Here is a 19,477-nt window from a genome sequence, read left to right as displayed (position 1 = left end):
TTATTTGGTTTGGAGTGTACTTTGGGGGTTACAGCACCCTTTAACGGTCAAGCCAGCCAGAACTTTACTTATGACACAGGCGCACGCTTGGCACTACTTTGTTGATGCACGTGCGGCTACTGCGCACACTATTCACAAACACAGAAAATATTTTTTTATTTGGTTTGGAGTGTACTTTGGGGGTTACAGCACCCTTTAACGGTCAAGCCAGCCGGCCCTTTACTTATGACACAGGCGCACGCTTGGCACTACTTTGTTGATGCACGTGCGGCTACTGCGCACACAATTCACAAACACAGAAAATATTTTTTTATTTAGTTTGGAGTGTACTTTGGGGGTTACAGCACCCTTTAACGGTCAAGCCAGCCGTCCCTTTGCTTATGACACAGGCGCACGCTTGGCACTGCTTTGTTGATGCACGTGCGGCTACTGCGCACACAATTCACAAACACAGAAAATATTTTTTTATTTGGTTTGGAGTGTACTTTGGGGGTTACAGCACCCTTTAACGGTCAAGCCAGCTGGCCCTTTACTTATGACACAGGCGCACGCTTGGCACTACTTTGTTGATGCACGTGCGGCTACTTCGCACACAATTCACAAACACAGAAAATATTTTTTTATTTGGTTTGGAGTGTATATTGGGGGTTACAGCACCCTTTAACGGTCAAGCCAGCCGGCCCTTAACTTATGACACAGGCGCACGCTTGGCACTACTTTGTTGATGCACGTGCGGCTATTGCGCACACAATTCACAAACACAGAAAATATTTCTGTTATTTGGTTTGGAGTGTACTTTGGGGGTTACAGCACCCTTTAACGGTCAAGCCAGCTGGCCCTTTACTTATGACACAGGCGCACGCTTGGCACTACTTTGTTGATGCACGTGCGGCTACTGCACACACAATTCACAAACACAGAAAATATATTTTTATTTGGTTTGGACTGGAGTGTACTTTGGGGGTTACAGCACCCTTTAATGGTCAAGCCAGCCGGAACTTTACTTATGACACAGGCGCACGCTTGGCACTACTTTGTTGATGCACGTGCGGCTACTGCGCACACAATTCACAAACACAGAAAATATTTTTTTATTTGGTTTGGACTGGAGTGTACTTTGGGGGTTACAGCACCCTTTAACGGTCAAGCCAGCCGGCCCTGTACTTATGACACAGGCGCACGCTTGGCACTACTTTGTTGATGCAGGTGCGGCTTCTACGAGCACAATTCACAAACACAGAAAATATTTTTTTATTTGGTTTGGAGTGTACTTTGGGGGTTACAGCACCATTTAACGGTTAAGCCAGCCGGCCCTTTACTTATGACACAGGCGCACGCTTGGCACTACTTTGTTGAAGCACGTGCGGCTACTGCGCACACAATTCACAAGCACAGAAAATATAATTTTTTTTGGTTTGGACTGGAGTGTACTTTGGGGGTTACAGCACCCTTTAACGGTCAAGCCAGCCGGCCCTTTACTTATGACACAGGCGCACGCTTGGCACTACTTTGTTGATGCACGTGCGGCTACTGCGCACACAATTCACAAACACAGAAAATATTTTTTTATTTGGTTTGAAGTGTACTTTGGGGGTTACAGCACCCTTTAATGGTCAAGCCAGCTGGCCCTTTAATTATGACACAGGCGCACGCTTGGCACTACTTTGTTGATGCACGTGCGGCTACTGCGCACACAATTCACAAACACAGAAAATATTTTTTTATTTGGTTTGGAGTGTACTTTGGGGGTTACAGCACCCTTTAACGGTCAAGCCAGCCGGCCCTTTACTTATGACACATGTGCACGCTTGGCACTACTTTGTTGATGCACGTGCGGCTACTGCGCACACAATTCACAAACACAGAAAATATTTTTTTATTTAGTTTGGAGTGTACTTTCGGGGTTACAGCACCCTTTAATGGTCAAGCCAGCCGGCCCTTTGCTTTTTACACAGGCGCACACTTGGCACTACTTTGTTTATGCAAGTCCGACTACTGCGCACACAATTCACAAACACAGAAAATATTTTTTTGTTTGGTTTGGAGTGTACTTTGGGGGATACAGCACCCTTTAACGGTCAAGCCAGCCGGCCCTTTACTTATGACACAGGCGCACGCTTGGTACTACTTTGTTGATGCACGTGCGACTACTGCGCACACACTTCACAAACACAGAAAAAATATTTTGTTATTTGGTTTGGAGTGTACTTTCGGGGTTACAGCACCCTTTAACGGTCAAGCCAGCCGGCCCTTTACTTATGACACAGGCGCACGCTTGGCACTACTTTGTTGATGCATGTGCGGCTACTGCGCACACAATTCACAAACACAGAAAATATTTTTTTTTTTGGTTTGGACTGGAGTGTACTTTGGGGGTTACAGCACCCTTTAACGGTCAAGCCAGCCGGCACTTTACTTATGACACAGGCGCACGCTTGGCACTACTTTGTTGATGCATGTGCGGCTACTGCGCACACAATTCACAAACACAGAAAATATTTTTTTTTTGGTTTGGACTGGAGTGTACTTTGGGGGTTACAGCACCCTTTAACGGTAAAGCCAGCCCGCCCTTTACTTATGACACAGGCACACGCTTGGCACTACTTTGTTGATGCACGTGCAGCTATTGCGCACACAATTCACAAACACAGAAAATAATTTTTCATTTGGTTTGGACTGGAGTGTACTTTGGGGGTTAGAGCACCCTTAAATGGTCCTGCCAGCCAGAACTTTACTTATGACACAGGCGCACGCTTGGCACTACTTTGTTGATGCAAGTGCGGCTACTGCGCACACAATTCACAAACACCGAAAATATTTTTTTATTTGGTTTGGAGTGTACTTTGGGGGTTACAGCACCCTTTAACGGTCAAGCCAGCCGGCCCTTTACTTATGACACAGGTGCATGCTTGGCACTACTTTGTTGATGCACGTGCGGCTACTGCGCACACAATTCTCAAACACAGAAAATATTTTTTTATTTGGTTTGGACTGGAGTGTACTTTGGGGGTTACAGCACCCTTTAACGGTCAATCCAGCCGGCCCTTTACTTATGACACAGGCGCACGCTTGGCACTACTTTGTTGATGCACGTGCGGCTACTGCGCACACAATTCACAAACACAGAAAATATATATTTTTTTGGTTTGGACTGGAGTGTACTTTGGGGGTTACAGCACCCTTTAACGGTCAAGCCAGCCGGCCCTTTACTTATGACACAGGCGCACGCTTGGCACTACTTTATTGATGCACGTGCGGCTACTGCGCACACAATTCACAAACACAGAAAATATTTTTTTATTTGGTTTGGAGTGTACTTTAGGGGTTACAGCACCCTTTAATGGTCAAGCCAGCCGGCCCTTTACTTATGACACAGGCGCACGCTTGGCACTACTTTGTTGATGCACGTGCGGCTACTGCGCACACAATTCACAAACATAGAAAATATTTTTTTTTTTGGTTTGGACTGGAGTGTACTTTGGGGGTTACAGCACCCTTTAATGGTCAAGCCAGCTGGCCCTTTACTTATGACACAGGCGCACGCTTGGCACTACTTTGTTGATGCACGTGCGGCTACTGCGCACACAATTCACAAACACAGAAAATATTTTTTTATTTGGTTTGGACTGGAGTGTACTTTGGGGGTTACAGCACCCTTTAACGGTCAAGCCAGCCGGCCCTTTACTTATGACACAGGCGCACGCTTGGCACTACTTTGTTGATGCAGGTGCGGCTACTACGAGCACAATTCACAAACACAGAAAATATTTTTTTATTTGGTTTGGAGTGTACTTTGGGGGTTACAGCACCCTTTAACGGTTAAGCCAGCTGGCCCTTTACTTATGACACAGGCGCACGCTTGGCACTACTTTGTTGAAGCACGTGCGACGACTGCGCACACAATTCACAAACACAGAAAATATTATTTTTTTTGGTTTGGACTGGAGTGTACTTTGGGGGTTACAGCACCCTTTAACGGTCAAGCCAGCCGGCCCTTTACTTATGACACAGGCGCACGCTTGGCACTACTTTGTTGATGCACGTGCGGCTACTGCGCACACAATTCACAAACACAGAAAATATTTTTTTATTTGGTTTGAAGTGTACTTTGGGGGTTACAGCACCCTTTAATGGTCAAGCCAGCTGGCCCTTTAATTATGACACAGGCGCACGCTTGGCACTACTTTGTTGATGCACGTGCGGCTACTGCGCACACAATTCACAAACACAGAAAATATTTTTTTATTTGGTTTGGAGTGTACTTTGGGGGTTACAGCACCCTTTAACGGTCAAGCCAGCCTGCCCTTTACTTATGACACAGGCGCACGCTTGGCACTACTTTGTTGATGCACGTGCGGCTACTGCGCACACAATTCACAAACACAGAAAATATTTTTTTATTTAGTTTGGAGTGTACTTTCGGGGTTACAGCACCCTTTAATGGTCAAGCCAGCCGGCCCTTCGCTTATTACACAGGCGCACACTTGGCACTACTTTGTTGATGCAAGTCCGACTACTGCGCACACAATTCACAAACACAGAAAATATTTTTTTATTTGGTTTGGAGTGTACTTTGGGGGATACAGCACCCTTTAACGGTCAAGCCAGCCGGCCCTTTACTTATGACACAGGCGCACGCTTGGCACTACTTTGTTGATGCACGTGCGACTACTGCGCACACACTTCACAAACACAGAAAAAATATTTTGTTATTTGGTTTGGAGTGTACTTTGGGGGTTACAGCACCCTTTAACGGTCAAGCCAGCCGGCCCTTTACTTATGACACAGGCGCACGCTTGGCACTACTTTGTTGATGCATGTGCGGCTACTGCGCACACAATTCACAAACACAGAAAATATTTTTTTTTTTGGTTTGGACTGGAGTGTACTTTGCGGGTTACAGCACCCTTTAACGGTCAAGCCAGCCGGCCCTTTACTTATGACACAGGCGCACGCTTGGCACCACTTTGTTGATGCATGTGCGGCTACTGCGCACACAATTCACAAACACAGAAAATATTTTTTTTTTGGTTTGGACTGGAGTGTACTTTGGGGGTTACAGCACCCTTTAACGGTAAAGCCAGCCCGCCCTTTACTTATGACACAGGCACACGCTTGGCACTACTTTGTTGATGCACGTGCAGCTATTGCGCACACAATTCACAAACACAGAAAATAATTTTTCATTTGGTTTGGACTGGAGTGTACTTTTGGGGTTAGAGCACCCTTAAATGGTCCTGCCAGCCAGAACTTTACTTATGACACAGGCGCACGCTTGGCACTACTTTGTTGATGCAAGTGCGGCTACTGCGCACACAATTCACAAACACTGAAAATATTTTTTTATTTGGTTTGGAGTGTACTTTGGGGGTTAAAGCACCCTTTAACGGTCAAGCCAGCCGGCCCTTTACTTATGACACAGGTGCATGCTTGGCACTACTTTGTTGATGCACGTGCGGCTACTGCGCACACAATTCTCAAACACAGAAAATATTTTTTTATTTGGTTTGGACTGGAGTGTACTTTGGGGGTTACAGCACCCTTTAACGGTCAAGCCATCCGGCCCTTTACTTATGACACAGGCGCACGCTTGGCACTACTTTGTTGATGCACGTGCGGCTACTGCGCACACAATTCACAAACACAGAAAATATATATTTTTTTGGTTTGGACTGGAGTGTACTTTGAGGGTTACAGCACCCTTTAACGGTCAAGCCAGCCGGCCCTTTACTTATGACATAGGCGCACGCTTGGCACTACTTTATTGATGCAAGTGCGGCTACTGCGCACACAATTCACAAACACAGAAAATATTTTTTTATTTGGTTTGGAGTGTACTTTAGGGGTTACAGCACCCTTTAATGGTCAAGCCAGCCGGCCCTTTACTTATGACACAGGCGCACGCTTGGCACTACTTTGTTGATGCACGTGCGGCTACTGCGCACACAATTCACAAACACAGAAAATATTTTTTTTTTTGGTTTGGACTGGAGTGTACTTTGGGGGTTACAGCACCCTTTAACGGTCAAGCCAGCTGGCCCTTTACTTATGACACCGGCGCACGCTTGGCACTACTTTGTTGATGCACGTGCGGCTACTGCGCACACAATTCACAAACACAGAAAATATTTTTTTATTGGTTTGGAGTGTACTTTGGGGGTACAGCACCCTTTAACGGTCAAGACAGCCGGCCCTTTACTTATGACACAGGCGCACGCTTGGCACTACTTTGTTGATGCACGTGCGGCTACTGCGCACACAATTCACAAACACAGAAAATATTTTTTTATTTGGTTTGGAGAGTACTTTGGGGGTTACAGCACCCTTTAACAGTCAAGCCAGCCGACCCTTTACTTATGACACTGGCGCACGCTTGGCACTACTTTGTTGATGCATGTGCGGCTACTGCGCACACAATTCACAAACACAAAAATAATATTTTTTTATTTGGTTTGGAGTGTACTTTGGGGGTTACAGCACCCTTTAATGGTCAAGCCTTCCGGCCCTTTACTTATGACACAGGCGCACGCTTGGCACTACTTTGTTGATGCAAGTGCGGCTTCTGCGCACACAATTCACAAACACAGAAAATATTTTTTTATTTGGTTTGGACTGGAGTGTACTTTGGGGGTTACCTCACCCTTTAACGGTCAAGCCAGCCGGCCCTTTACTTATGACACAGGCGCACGCTTGGCACTACTTTGTTGATGCACGTGCGGCTACTGCGCACACAATTCACAAACACAGAAAATATTTTGTTATTTGGTTTGGAGTGAATTTTGGGGGTTACAGCACCCTTTAACGGTCAAGCCAGCCGGCCCTTTACTTATGACACAGGCGCACGCTTGGCACTACTTTGTTGATGCACGTGCGGCTACTGCGCACACAATTTACAAACACAGAAAAGATTTTTTTTTTTGGTTTGGAGTGGACTTTGGGGGTTACAGCACCCTTTAACGGTCAAGCCTGCCGACCCTTTACTTATGACACAGGCACACGCTTGGCACTACTTTGTTGATGCATGTGCGGCTACTGCGCACACAATTCACAAACACAGAAAATATTTTGATATTTGGTTTGGAGTGTACTTTGGGGGTTACAGCACCCTTTAACAGTCAAGCCAGCCGGCCCTTTACTTATGACACAGGCGCACGCTTGGCACTACTTTGTTGATGCACGTGCGGCTACTGCACACACAATTCACAAACACAGAAATAATATTTTGTTATTTGGTTTGGAGTGTACTTTGGGGGTTACAGCACCCTTTAATGGTCAAGCCTGCCGGCCCTTTACTTATGACACAGGCGCACGCTTGGCACTACTTTGTTGATGCAAGTGCGGCTACTGCGCACACAATTCACAAAAACACAGAAAATATTTTTTTATTTGGTTTGGACTGGAGTGTACTTTGGGGGTTACCGCACCCTTTAACGGTCAAGCCAGCCGGCCCTTTACTTATGACACAGGCGCACGCTTGGCACTACTTTGTTGATGCAAGTGCGGCTACAGCGCACACAATTCACAAACACAGAAAATATTTTTTTATTTGGTTTGGAGTGTACTTTGGGGGTTACAGCACCCTTTAACGGTCAAGCCAGCCGGCCCTTTACTTATGACACAGGCGCACGCTTGGCACTACTTTGTTGATGCATGTGCGGCTACTGCGCACACAATTCACAAACACAGAAAATATTTTTTTTTTGGTTTGGACTGGAGTGTACTTTGGGGGTTACAGCACCCTTTAACGGTCAAGCCAGCCGGCCCTTTACTTATGACACAGGCGCACGCTTGGCACTACTTTGTTGATGCACGTGCGGCTACTGCGCACACAATTCACAAACACAGAAAAAATATTATTTTTTTAGCACTTGGGGGGAGCACCCCTGATGGAAGGGGAGCACCCCCTGGACAACACTACATCACCCCTTTAGGACTGGGACACTGCACAGGACTTTTGAGCGGACACAGCCCCTATGGAGAACTGACTGCACAACACAGTCCAGCCAGCCCCTATGGACTTTGAAGTAGTGGACACAGCCCCTATTAACAACAGCAGCACAGCACAACACAGCCAGCCCCTATGGACTTTGAAGTAGTGGACAACAGCAGCACAGCGCAGCACAGCACTGCACAACACTACTCTGCACTACACTACACTACACTACACAGCCCAGCCAGCCCTAACTCCCACCCTCCCTCTTCACTGTCCACAGCCGAGTGAGAAAATGGCGCCGACGCGGGTACCTTATATAGGATCCAAAACCCGCGAGACTCGGAAGGCGGGATGATGAAGTTTTGCCTCGATTTCAGATCCGAGTCAGGCGGGAAAAGTCGAGCCTGACTCGGATCGGCCTCGGATCGGGGGGGCTCGGGGGAGGTTCGGATTTCAGAAATCCGAACCCGCTCACCCCTAGTTTACATGCTGTCCAAAACCCGAGTTTGGTTTTTAAAGCCGAGTTGCAAACTGACTGCAGAACCCAAAAATTTGTTTGTTGTCAGTTCTCTGGGAACCGGACCAGACATCTCTAATATTATCTTTACATTTCTTATTCTTTTCTTGTCACTAACACCATCAGGTGCGAATGAGACGCACGGTCTCAGGAATGTACTGGGAATATATTGGGCATTGCTAGACAGTGACTGAGAGGTGGCTAGTCAGATGCACGGAGATGTACCACCTTATGGGCGTTACTGGTGTGTCGCAGTAGTGGATGCCGGATTGTTGATGTGCCATGCGGTTTTACAGTGTCTGAGGATGCTCAATGTGGGCTTCTCCTAGCACATTGAGACGCACGCTTATACACCAGGGGAGGGGGTGATACTAGCATTAGCATAAAGTGGCAGACACATGGCTATACACAAGGGGAGGGGTTGATACTAGCATTAGCATAAAGTCACAGACACATGGCTATACACCAGAGAGGTATACAATCAGGAAGCCGGCTGCCTTAATACCGGCGGGGGATTAAATGCCGGGCATCTAGATGTAGATGCCTGACATTTCCCCGACGCGGGGAGACAGGTGCCCGGCATCCCGATCGAAGGGATGCCGGGCGCTGCGAGCGGACAGCCACGCGGGGGGAGGGTTAGGTTTAGGGCACCCCTGGGGGACTTAGGGTTAGGCACCCCCCGGGAGGGTTAGGCTAGGGGGAGGGAGGGTTAGGGTTAGGCACCCCTGGGTGGGACTTACGGTTAGGCACCCCCCGGGGTACTTAGGTTTAGGCAGCGGGGAAGGGGGGGTTAGGTTTAGGCACTTAGAGGGGGGATTAGGGTTAGGCACTTGGGAGGCAGGTTAGGGTTAGGCACCCCTAAGGAGGGTTAGGGGGTTAGGTTAGGTTAGAGAATACTTACCTATCCACGATCAGGATTGCCAGCTCTGTTGGGCTTCTGCTGCCGGGAACTCTGCTGTTGTCGGCCAGGCGCGGCCGGCGTTATTTCATACTGATTCCACCAGGGGAGAGGTTGATACTAGCATTAGCATAAAGTGGCAGACACATGGCTGTACACCAGGGGAGGGGTTGATATTACCATTAGCATAAACTCGCAGATACATGGCTGTACACCAGGGGAGGGGTTGATACTAGCAGTAGCATACAGTTGCAGGCACATGGCTGTACACCAGGGGAGAGGTTTTGATACTAGCATTAGGATAAAGTTGCAGACACATGGCTGTACACCAGGGGAAGGGTTGATACTAGCATTAGCATAAAGTCACAGACACATGGCTATACACCAGGGGAGGGGTTGATACTAACATTAGCATAAAGTCACAGACACATGGCTATACACCAGAGATATGGTTGATGCTAGTATTAGCATAAATGTGCAGACACATGGCTGTACACCAGGGGAGGGGTTGATACTAGCATTAGGATAAAGTTGCAGATACATGGCTATATACCAGGGGAGGCGTTGATACTAGCATTAGCATAAAGTCGCAGACACATGGCTATACACCAGGGGAGGGGTTGATACTAGCATTAGCATAAAGTCACAGACACATGGCTATACACCAGGGGAGGGGTTGATACTAGCATTAGCATAAAGTCACAGACACATGGCTATACACCAGAGATATGGTTGATGCTAGCATTAGCATAAATGTGCAGACACATGGCTGTACACCAGGGGAGGGGTTGATACTAGCATTAGCATAAAGTTGCAGACACATGGCTGTACACCAGAGAAAGGGTTGATACTAGAATTAGCATAAAGCCGCAGACACAATGCTGCACATGAGAGGAATGGCTGATATTAGCATAAATTCGCAGACACATGGCTGTACACCAGGGGAAGTGTTGATACTAGCATTAGCATAAAGTCACAGACACATGGCAGTACACCAGGGGAAGGGCTGATATTAGCATTAGCATAAAGTGGCAAACACATGGCTGTACACCAGGGGAAGGGCTGATATTAGCATTAGCATAAAGTGGCAGACACATGGCTGTACACCAGGGGAAGGGCTGATATTAGCATTAGCATAAAGTCGCAGATGCAACTACAGCAAAAGACAATAAAGTGGCCACAGCAGCAGTGTGCGACTCTAAAACAGTTGCATCTTGTTATGATATAAATTTATCTTATGTATGACCTAGTTTCTTTTGTAGGTGAATGCTCACAATATGATGAGTTATATTTAAACATTAGATACACTATGAATAAAACAAGTGTAGCGGTTGATGGTTTTATATGGTTTTAATGAGCAAGAAAAAGTAAGATAAAAGGTTTATTTTCTTCTATGTCTTTTATATAATGGAACTCTTCCCTGTTTATGATAATTATTAGAATTCATTATTTATTTTTTTATAGCCTTACAGCAACACAGAAAAATGTAATTTAAATTCAGCATACATTGAGTTGTATGAGTCAGTACTGGAAGGACGTTACCTCTTTAAGGGGCTTTTTTTATCATACCAAAAAATGTGGTAAATTCTCCGGAAATGGTTGTCTTTGTTGTGTCGCCGCATTTTTCAGCATTGGGGACATTAATCAAGGGGTTACTGCAACAGATATCAGCACCGCTAACTAACACAGGGCCTGATTCAGACCCACTCGCGAGCGGCTGTCCGCTCGCAAGTGGGTCGATGTTCTGCACTGAGCATGCGCACGACGGAGGGAGCTCCGTCGTGCGCATGCGCCAGACGCGACGAGCGAAGGAAAGTCCTTTGCTCGTTGTGTCTGATCAAAGGGGGCGTGCTGTCGATGTTGATTGACAGCACGCCCCCTTTGGTGGGCGTGCCGGGGGCGTGCCTCCCTGCCGGGGGCGTTCCCACGGGAACGCCTCCCGTCAGAAGCCGGCCCACTGACATCACTAGTGATGTCAGTGGGAGTGATTTTGGTTCTGATAGAGCCAAAATCACTCCGGAGCTTGCGGTTGAAAACCTCAACCGCAGGCTCCGGCTCGCAGTTCCGATGGTCGCGATGGTCAAGACCATCGCGGCCATCAAACTGCACGCTCGTATAGCCTGTGGGTGGTGACCCACAGCTATACGAGCGTCCAGGAGGACGCTCCATTTTCATGGAGGGCGGCCCTCGTTATCGTTCAGTCGTCCACTTTAATCACCCAGTGTGTACGCACCTATACACTCACACATACACACACACACAGTGAGTGACCCTTTCTATCTTCCCCAGGGGCATATTAACACCTGATTGGGCCTGTATGAAGCAGGTTCCCTCCTCTGGGCAGCTCCCAGGGCAGGCTTTTGGGGTGTTTGACCAGTGCAGTCGAACAGGGATGCCACCCAATAGAGGGCGCACCCCTCCCCAACATCCCGATTTCAGTGGGACAGCACTGTTGTCGCCCGTTGGCCCGTGAGTGGTCAATCCGGGAGGTTAGCCTGGTTACTATAGAGGCCCTCAATCGTTGATCGAGGGTCGTTATAGTAGTTGTGGGAATGGTGCATGAGTTGGATGTTCGATAACGATCATCCAGCACATGTAGGACGATCAAACAACGATATCTGATCATTGTCACTGACCGTGTGTACGGTCCATTAGAATTGTTGAGGCAGTAAAAGACATTTATTCCCCAGACCTTGTTTATAATATTTGCATTATTTGGCTTCATATACTAGATTAACATAGTGATTACATTTTGAAGAGTCCATTTTTATTTTATAGACATAATGAAGCCCACACCGGTAGAATGCTTTTTTTGACCCAAACCTGTCATTGTGAAGCAAGTAATTTTTTTGGGTGGGTTTGTAAATCCAGGGTTTCTATAATTGTAATGTTGAAAATATTGATGGTCTTCCTATATTCAATTGTTTTCTAAACTTCGTGGCAGTTTCCCATCTGTTTGCCCTTAGTAATGTGAAAACCGCTGAAATACCTCCAAAGGCCAAATCAACACCAAATTTAGCTCCAGAACTCTTTCTGTGTGAAGTAAAGTATGTGTGTTTTTCCTGTTTTTGTGTGGGTTTCATCTATCTACTCTGGTTTCCTCCCACATAGAGGGCAATTCAAAAAGGTGAGAGTTTTCAAAAGGCGAAAAACTCTCACATTTTGCCTTGTAATTCACTCACTTCGCCTTCTTGCGCGCACCTGAAATAAGCGCAATTCAATTAGGAATGTGAATTTGCACTACTCTATGTGAGAGTGTGTGAATTTTGTCCAAAAAGTGAACAGTGAAAATAGCAAGAAAAAGTGAGGAGCCCTTCCTGGATCCCAAAAAAGTGAAAACTTTTTGAAGAATCATGTAGAAGACTGTTAGCGCCCTTAAGGAAAGTAATCTATGCTTTTAAAAGATGACAAATGGCTGATCTGTGCATTTTTTAAAAAAAGCAAAATAAATGTAAAAAGCTGTAGAATTTCGCTTAATTACAAAGGAATTTAAAGGAAAATGCAAAAAAAGTAGAAAAAAAGATGCTTTTGGGGTAAAATTGTTTCTTGTTTAAATAAATAATTTCATTAAATTTAGGGTGCATTAATTATTTTTTTTTCACCCCAAAAATGACATGTAATTATTGGATCAATTAAACTAATTGAAACATTCCAAATGCCTAATTAGACATTAGCGGGGATGTCCAAGGGGTTCTGAAGCAAGTCCTGACATTTTTACCTTATAATACAGATGTTCCCTACCTTTTCCCTGCTCAGGGGGGGTGCGAACAAAAACAGGTGAATTTACTCTGAAAAAGTAATGAGAGTTTGGAATTGAATTGTAAATGTAATTCGCAAGGCAAATTTGCAGTGATTTAATCTTGCGGGACAAAACTCGCACCTAATTGACTTCCCCCATAGTCCCATTACATACTTGTAGATTAATTCACTTGGAAAAACATGGACCATAGTATGTGGTAGGGAATTTCAACTGTAATTTCAACTGGACCATAGACTTGATCAGAATTATTACACAAAACAACTGATGACACCAAAAACGTCTGCCTTGCTCTCTGCTAAATGTAACGTACTTTGAGTACTATTGGTAAAAAGGTGCTATACAAATAAAGAATTATTATTATTTTGAATGGGAATTGTTGGCAAAAAAGCCATTTTCAAATCATTCCTTATTCTCAATATAAATAAGGTTTTGAGCTTTTACTGGGCTATTTCAGGATTTTTGAATTATTGAGCAGCTATAATATGGTACAATGAAAAATGAAAGTTTGCTGGAATGTACCAATAATCGCAGGCAGGGACAGGCCGATACGTCCCTGTGATGTATAAGAAGTAGAGTGATCTCTATGGCGATTAATTTATTTACAGGCTTTGGACACTGCGCATGTGTTACAACTTACAACTTACAAATTACAACTACTGCTCCCATCAGATGCTGTTTTATTGATTGTCTCAGCACAGTTTTGCAAAACTTATACTCGGTAAATTACAACTACTGCTATACTAAGAGCAATTTATCTAAAGGAAGTTAGGAATATATTGTGAATCTGTGTTGGCCTCCCCCCTTCTCACAAATTGTTTATCTTAGACTTTATTGCATCCCAATTTAGTGTGTGTTTGAGCTTTCGGGGTGGGGTCCCAATCAGTGAGCACAGAGATACATGTTTGTAATTTTAGATATTACTGCTCACTCAGGCTGCCTAGCCGGTGGCTGCCATAGTCTGTGTTAAGATTCAAAGTGTTAGATTATAAGTGTAATTACAATTTGATAACTAAGTCGGAGTTACACCAAAGTTAAACTGGAGGAAAACTGAGGGAAAAGAAACTCAAAAACAGAACACTTTCTGAATGACAACAAGCAACATACTTATGTGAATTAACAAAATCAACATCTTCTGCTGTATGCATATCCAGACAACTACTTACTGCACTCACTGCTTGGACACTGCAAATACTTCCCTATCTGTGTACTGCTCTTGTTGATTGATCTTTGTTGATCAGAACACTTCGGACTGGATCAGCTCGGGTACATTGTAATTTTGTCCTCATTCAATTTGTAGTGCCTTTTCCAATTGTGTCACATCTATCCACTTTAATCATTTGTTTACTAACTAATTCCTGCACCCACTACTCACACACCTCTCCTTTATATATCACTTTTGGAGCTGCGCTCATACATTAGCAGCACTGTTCTTTACATGTATTATTGAACATTTAACAACTTTAATCCACACTGACTCTATATCTCACAGCCTCCACTCCAGTTTACATCTCAATTATTACCTTGTCCACAGCATGAACACCCTTACTTCACAACCCCCATATTCTATGTCCACATAATCCTCTACTTTATCCTCCCCCTCTTGTCTCCTCCACTTGCTGTTACCCCTTTTTTTCTCTCATCAGTCTGCTTCCAACCCTCTGCTTCTTTCCCCCACTTTTCCTTTCCCTCCACTCTCAACCACCTCCCTCCATGGCCTTGTTAACCCACCACTAAGCCCCATTCCCTCCTGGTTCTGTCTGTCACCTCCAGGGCTGCCAAGAGAAATTCTGGGCCCGGGTACTGCAACATCCTGTGGGACCACATCATGTATGGCTGCACCCATTTGTGAGTGGGTCTAGCATGTGAGATGCACCCACTCACAGGAGCATGGCATAGCACCCAGCAGCTGGGACTTAAGTAGTCACTACTGTACTAGGATGGCGGGACAGTCCCATAATAGCTGCATTTTTTGTCTGGCTGTGTATAGACGCTAAAATGTAACATACAACAATTAAAGTGCTACTACTTTATTTTGTACATCTCTCATGTAAATAACACAAACAATCTTTGTTCTGTCATAGAGATAGATGTATGAAAGACTTAATTTTTACATAACATCAGGTCATCTTATACACACACATTCCACAGCACATATCCTAACCCACTGCTCCATGCTCCTTCCTCACTATCTACCCCTCTGTGTCGCCCCTGTCTGTCTGCCCTTCCCCTTTAGAATGTAAGCTCTCACGAGCAGGGCCCTCATCCTTCATGTGCTTCTCCTCCCCCTACTTATAGTATCATTTACTCCTAACTCCCCACAACGGCACCTAACACCTGGTTGCTCATGTCCTGCTGCTTGTGTTATGCAGCTATGTTTATAACCATGTCCTTGTCCTGCATTGTTTTGTATTACTATTTACTGTTTTTCTTGTGTGCTCATTTATGTACTGTGTAAGGCGCTGCGGAACCTTTGTGGCGCCATATAAATAAAGGATAATAATAATAATAAATAATAATCCCTTAAAAAGTGGGAGGCACATATTGAAACTGTTGTAATTCCTACACCGTTCACCCGATTTGGATGTAATTACCATCAAATTAAATCTGGAAGTCTGCAGTTAAAGCACATCTTGTTTGTTTCATTTCAAAACCATTGTGGTGGTGAATAGAGGCCAAAATCTGAAAATGTTGTCAATGTCCCAATATTTATGGACCTGACTGTATACTACAGTGAGAGTTTTTAGAAATGGAGATGTTGCCTATAGCAACCAATCAGATCCTACTTAACATTTAACTAACAGCTTCTAGAAGATAATAGCTAGAATTTGATTGGTTGCTATGGGCAACATCTCCACTTCTAAAAACTATCACTTTAGTAAATATACCCCTTATACTCACAATTTTAATAGAAGGACATCTGTCCTCTAATTGTGAATGATTTTAATTGCATACGAACTACGAAAAAATGGTTGTGGTCATATGACCGGATAAATACTCAGATACACATTTTTGGTGCTTACTTCATGTTTTTATTACCTTTTGTATTTCTTATATATTTTTATTCTGCCATACTGAAAAAAATGAACGCTGCATATATTTTAAAACTGCAGGTGTTGCGCTTTATAGAGTTAAAAAATGTGTGTTTACTGTACTTGGTTAATGACAGGTATATAAAGGAACACTGGCAGAGGATAACCATACCCCCTGACAAAGACATTTACTGACGAAACCCATTGGACGTGGCCTATGACGTGGAAGTGTGTGACGTCATCCGATGTTTCCAGAGCCGGCGGTGGACAGTGAAACTGATGTCCAAGCTTCAGCTGTGCCTAATCACTTGGAGCTAAGTGACCTTCTGTGGCTAAAATTGCTGTTTTAATCTCGATGCATGTTAGCATTTATTCTAGAATCCTTTTGGCTCCATGGCTAGGAGCTGGAATGCAGCAGCACTGCATCTACTAAACTTGAATATATCTGGACAATCATAAAAGACAACTTGCGTAATTTGGATATTTTTATTATATATATATATATATATATATTCCATAGACCAAAAAACTTTCACAGGTCCCATTAAGGTTGCTTAGACATGATCTGAAAATTCACAAAACCTATTGATTTTCTGCCACTCAAACTTCAAAAGAGCAATGACCAGATGTGTTCCTTGCGCAATACAGATATGGTATGCCATCACACCCTATGGTTAACTGCAGATTCAGCACTCTCAAAGAATGAGCATACTGGCACTTGGAGAACCACAAGTACCAGCAGGCGGGGCACTAAGGGCCTGCTGGTACCTATAGTACCCCTGCAAAGAAATATTAAAATAAAATAGACACCGTCTTTTGAAATATTTTATCTAACTGGACCTTCACCTTAAGCTCTTTTACATGGCTGCCGCTCCCCCAGGACTTCTATGGCGTCTTCACCTGGAGGGCGATGGCCTTTAAGCTCTTTTTCCTGGCCATCGCCCATCCAAGGCTTCCACGCCATCTTCTATATTCTTTCTTCAGCAGTTCTTATCTGCTGTTGCCTCGTCGCCACCGACTGAGTGCACGGCATCTCGCGCTGTTAGTATTTAAGCCAGCCGAGGAGGTGGGGCGATGATGTCGCGAACCATGATTGACTTGCGGGCACACTCGGTTCTCACCATTGAAGTCAATGGTGAGAACAGCTCATTGGCTGAGAGGCGGAAGGCTCGCCTCTCTCAGCCAATGAGCGCTCTGCACTGGGGTTTCTGTACTGCAGTATCTCTTTTTTTTTTCTCCAAGACCGTGGATTGTGTGAAGAGGACCTGATCCACGCATAGGAGGAGGTGAGTATGGAATTTTTATTACAGGTACTCCCCATTAGATTATCTACTGGAAAAGAGGACAGAATGGCTTCAGGTATACTAGGTGAGTATGTGAGATAGTGTGAGTACATGTGTGTGTGTGTGCATGTATGTTTTAATAAAATTGTACTTTTTTATGGTGTGTGCTGTGTGTTTTTTTAATATTGCTTTTGCTGAAGAACTAAAAGTACCAGCAAGCCCGTAATGCCCCGCATGCTGATACTTGTGGTTCTCCAAGTACCAGCATGCAGGGGAGGATTTCTGGGAACTGTAGTTCCACAACAAAAGCCAATATTTATATTTTCATATTCAACACACTTTACATAATCAACTCGGCCAGGGTTTGTGAATTGTGTGCGCAGTAGCCGCACGTGCATCAACAAATAGTGCCAAGCGTGCGCCTGTGTCATAAGTAAAGGGCCGGCTGGCTTGACCGTTAAAGGGTGCTGTAACCCCCAAAGTACACTCCAGTCCAAACCAAAAAAAAAATATTTTCTGTGTTTGTGAATTGTGTGCGCAGTAGCCGCACGTGCATCAACAAAGGAGCAGCGCCAAGCGTGCGCCTGTGTCTCATAAGTAAAGAGCCGGCTGGCTCATTTCTTAAAGGCTGGTGTAACCCACAAAGTGCACTACTCTCCAGCAAAAATAAAAAAATATTTTCTGTGTTTAGCCGCACGTATATATCAAATCGATATAACATAAATGGAGGACCAAACTTTCTCCGATAAAAATAAAATAGAGAAAGATCAAGAACCACTTCCTCCTAGTGCTGAAGCTGCTGCCACTAGTCATGACATAGACGATAACATGCCATCAACGTCGTCTGCCAAGGCCGATGCCCAATGTCATAATAGAGGGCACATACAATCCCAAATGACAAAGTTCAGGAAAATGACCTTGAAAAAAACATTTAAATCAGCTGAAGAGAAACGTAAACTTGCCAATATGCCATTTACGACACGGACTGGCAAGGAACGGCTAAGGTCGATCCCTAGTATGTTCATGACTAGTGGTTCAGCTTCACATGACGATGGAAGCCCTCCTCCCACTAAAAAAATCAAATGAGTTAAGCTGGCAAAAGCACAGCGAAGAACTGTGCTTTCTAAGAAGATATCACAAATCCCCAAGGAGAGTCCAAGTGTGGTGGTGGTTGCGATACCTGACCTTCCCAGCACTGGACGGGAAGAGGTGGCTCTTTCCACCATTTGCACGCCCCCTGCAAGTGCTGAAAGGAGCACCCACAGTCCACTTGCTGATATGCAAATTGAAGATGTCACTGTTGAAGTACAACAGGATGAGGATACTGGTGTAGCTGGCGCTGAGGAGGAAGTTGGCGAGGAGGATTCTGATGGTGATGTGGTTTGTTTAAATCAGGCTCCGGGGGAGACAGTTGTTGTCCGTGGGATGAAAAAGCCCATCACGGTCATGCCTGGGCAGAAGACCAAACATTCCACCTCTTAGGTCTGGCAATATTTCTATCCAAATCCGGACAACAACTGTCTTGCCATATGTACCATATGTAAAGGTGAAATAAGTAGGGGTAGGGACGTCAACCACCTAGGAACATCCTCCCTTATACGGCACCTGCAGCGCGTTCATAAAAAGTTACTGTCAAGTTCAGAAACTTTGGCTAAGACCGTAAGCAGTCCAGGGACACCTAAATCCCATTGTTCTGTTGTATCCAAGTGCCTGCAAACCACACCGTCAACTCCCTCCTCGTCAATTTCCTCCTTAGTCAGGATCGGAAGTAGTCCTGCAGGCCATGTCACTGGCATGACTGACTCTCCTATCGGGGATTCCTCCAGAGGATCCAGCATTGCTACGCCTCCTGCTGCCGCTGCTGCTGTTGCTGCTGCTGGGAGTCATTCATCATCCCAGAGAGGAAGTAGGAACACCACTACTTTTACTAAACAATTGACCCTCCAACAGTCCTTAGCGAGGAGGATGAAGTAGACAGCAGTCATCCTGAAGCAAAACGTATAACTGAGGCCTTGACTGCTATGTTGGTGTTAGACATGCGTCCGGTATCCGCCATT

This window comes from Taudactylus pleione, unplaced genomic scaffold, assembly GCF_031769625.1.
Source record: "Taudactylus pleione unplaced genomic scaffold, aTauple2 ptg000316l, whole genome shotgun sequence".
Taxonomy (NCBI): domain Eukaryota; kingdom Metazoa; phylum Chordata; class Amphibia; order Anura; family Myobatrachidae; genus Taudactylus; species Taudactylus pleione.
This window is presented reverse-complemented; position numbering follows the sequence as displayed.